The sequence below is a fragment of the Aythya fuligula genome, chromosome 1 (assembly GCF_009819795.1).
Source record: "Aythya fuligula isolate bAytFul2 chromosome 1, bAytFul2.pri, whole genome shotgun sequence".
NCBI classification, from domain to species: domain Eukaryota; kingdom Metazoa; phylum Chordata; class Aves; order Anseriformes; family Anatidae; genus Aythya; species Aythya fuligula.
This window is the reverse complement of record NC_045559.1, coordinates 143,229,284-143,233,181: the sequence shown is the minus strand read 5'-3', so window position 1 is coordinate 143,233,181 and position 3,898 is coordinate 143,229,284.

Genomic DNA, 3,898 nt, shown 5'->3' with positions numbered 1-3,898 from the left:
CGTGCCTGTGCTCCCACATCGCCTGCCAGAGCAATGATTCCAGCCAGCAGCACGCCAAAGACTTTGGACAAGAGACCCATGGCGTTTCTTCTGTGTAATCACTCCCCATACTGATGGGAAGCTTTTCTCTTGTACTTCTAAAAAAGTGAAGTTACACGTCTACCAAAATGAGAGCAGAAATCTCCTGAGAAGCTTGGTATGAAGCATGTCATTAAACAAAATGATTAAGTTAAACAGTTACTTGCAATAAGTGGACAGAAAAGGATCCATTTTTCAGTCTATGTTTGAGTATATGTGCAGATAACCCTGTCACTACCCTTCCCACCTGGCTTTCAAGACACTGAATTGCTATCTGAAGATATTCCTATCTCTTAGGGCTTTGTTCAACCATTTAATTGTTGCAGTCAACAGCACCACTGCTACAGTATCAATTAATACACATTAGGCACCTACATTTCTATCAGCTCTAATGCGTTTAATATGTAACCAGTTTCATTTTCTGTATTTCCTATGGATTTGTTGAATCTAGAAGCACGTGCATAGGCGTATATACACAATCTCCAGATAAAATAATTATACTATATGAAAAAAGCCCCAACATAATTTACAGATGGAAGTGCTTCAAAACGCTGTATATAATGCATGTGAATGCACTCTTGGTCCATACTGACATTTCAAAAATGGTAAATTCAAACTGCAAGTTCACTTAGGGCAAGATGGTTAGCAAGAAGGGATTAAAGTTGGCAGCCACTAAGGAGTGGAGAGGAGAGCAACAAGATTTTCTTTTCCTTGCTGTTACCAAAAAAACCAGCTTGTCCACTACTACGACAACAATTTTTTCCAGTAGTGACATCTATATATCAAATAACGTTTCAAGCAGAGGAATTTCAGACAACAGCAAACAGACAACGCTTGACACTGAGAGCAAATAGAGTAGATTTCTTTGGACAGCTGAAATGTACAGGAACACGTGTTTTTGAAATGCTGTACTGTAGTACTCACAAATGAAAACTCACTCCTCTGGAAGGTAAGGCACTATCATGAGTTTGTGTGCAACAAAATCTTCTCTTAGTTTTGTCCCAGTAGCTACTTCAATTTTGCTGGTTACAACTTCTGTAAGACTTGTACAGACCACACGGCAGGAGCTGTTACCAAATGTATATGCTTAATTTATAGCTAAAAGGAGCGTTGACAGGTTTCAACAAGTGTCGCCACTGAATTAAAAGAACTGGCACTTGCAAAGCTATACTATTTAAATTCCAAGCTGCTTGGCTGAACAAAATGTTATAAAAAACTATTAACTATAACCCTGAAGTTAACAACCAGTATTCCATCACTTAATAACTAGATATTATCTATGATAGTAATGGTAATTGTGCTGAACATTTAGGATCCCACTTTGACATCTGTATTTGCCGATCTTTTCAGCACTTGATCTGTATCATAGAGGAAGTACGTACTGCAACACAAAACCTATCCTTCTCGCTGTTCTTTCACCACCTCTTTGGTATCATAACTCATTCTTCATTAATTTGCATATGCCAAATTTGATGAGAATTTTGATTTTAAAGGAAGAAGAAAGCTGCATTTATTTGAATATTTAACTAGCTAACTGATGTTTAATTTATGGGTCTAATTCTTTCTATCTTGAAATCAATGACAAATTCGTACAGACATCAACAGGCTTCAGAAAGATTTCTAGATTTGCTGACAACTCTGCAAACTTCAAGATTTTCAAGACCTTGAGTTTGCAGATTAGGTCTGTTACTACTAAAATAAGGGGAAAAAAAGGAAAAAAGAAAATGGGAAGATTCAATTTCTCTTGTGCCAGTGTGTAACAACAGTGTTAGTCAAGGGACTGTCTCCTATACTTCACGTTTCATTTAATAGTACACACCATTTGTATGCTTAAAAGATGACACAGGAATCCGTGTTTCTATGCTTATTGGGCCTTGAAAAATCTAGGGTCTTGAAATCATTGGTGCCAATGTGAACACAGACTATTTAACATTATTTTATTTAGTATACAGTATTTTTATTGTTACACAAAAGATGTACAGGAATGAAAAAATCTTGTAGATCTTGCCAAAGCTTACTTTCTAATAATTTTGTTTAATGCTGTATATATAACTTATTATATTGTAAAATATGAACATAAAATATGCTAATAAAAGAAAGAGGTCAAACGCAGTTGTACTATCTTTTTTTACTATTATTATTTCATGTATTGTCTTATAAACGTGTAATTAAAAAGTTAGCCAGGGGCGAGCAGGCACATTCCTGTGGTATGGGAGTGGCAAGGTAACATACATGAAGGAATCTTTGTGCTCCCATAGCATATTGCCTGTCTGCCTCACGCTTTGGAAGCTTTCAAAGCAGAAACCATTCTTCCTTTCACAATTGAGTTTTGATTCGATATTTCACCTCCCAGCTACTATAAAAATGCCCAACTCCTTAGAGAAACTATTTGAAAGTTATTATTTATGTCCTGAGAGGTGGTGCAGACTGTGAGACCAGCGAGTAATCTCACAACAGCAACACTCTCTCAACGGCATTTTCATTTTGTGTTCCTAATCCAGCGGTACCACACGGCATTATCAAAGACGTTATTTGGAAGCTTTCGCTGTGTGATAGAAGAATTATATTCATCCGAGCCTGTGCTGCGCTGTGCAGACCGCAACATCTCCAAAAGACAGCACCAAGCTGCATTTCCCCCAGGAGCTGGGGACTAAGCTAAGGCTTTCGAAGTATTTCATACAGATTAAACATTTGCTAAAAGGAATAAACGCTGTCCTGCTTAAAAAACAATTTGGGGTATTGTTTGTTCAGATTCGTTTCTGTTTTCGGCATGATGAACACATTCTTGTTCTGTCAACAATTAAAGGAGAGAAAGGCTCCAGAAAGTGCAACAAAGGCTTAGAGCTTGCCAGCTGGTTGGGAAGATAGGATGTTTGGAGTTTCACTTTGCTGTCTTTTCACTCCCTGCACTATGTAAGCAGGAGTTAACGTAGCGTGAAGGCACACTGCAACAGGTGCTGCTCTATCAAAACACGTCGATGTCTGAAGGGCTCCACTGTTCTTTGCTTTAACATGCTTATGGACAATGATCCAAAGGAAAAGCTTCAGCTTCTTAGGTTTAACTTGACAAAGCACAAGATCAAATCTGAGTAAAATACCCACGTCCTTCCATTGTGCAAAATAATGAAACAAAAGAAGAAAACCAAATCCAAACCACAAGAGCTCCAGTGGGATGTCATCTTTGTTTCAATTTTTCCATTTTGCTTCATTTTTTCCTTCCTGTGTGGCACTTCCAGCTCACTGGGATATACCTGTGCAAATGCAGGTGTCTGCACTGAGATTAATCTTGTACTAAAGCAGACATCTAAGACAATCAAGACGAATTGCATCTTCTAACTATAGGCTACAGTGTCTCTCAAAGATAAAGAGAATCTGGCGTGGCAAGCCAGACAATGTAAACATTTATTCTATGGATGTCAAAGGTTAGATGAGTTGAATCTTACCGAGTAAGTAACGTATTTCAGGTTTGTGACTGTTTTGGCTCAGTAATGTCTCTGAAATACCTGCAGCCAGCAAACACAGAATGAAGAGGAACCTCAACCTATTATTAGTGATGTTAATTAGTGTTCTGTTTTTGAATTATTGAATCAGATGAATGCTTCTCTGGCGTTGCGTAATAATGTTCTTGGTATTTACAATTTGGCTGATACAAGGTTAGAGCAGAGCTATTATTGACTCTGCTATCCTAAATATGATAAAAAATTAACAAGACTTAACAAGCAAGAAGAAGTTAGAAGTTTCTGAATTTATACATGAGAACATTACAGATTTCAATCTATTATGGTAGACTTTACCTCAAATGTAAATACAGTTCTTATGA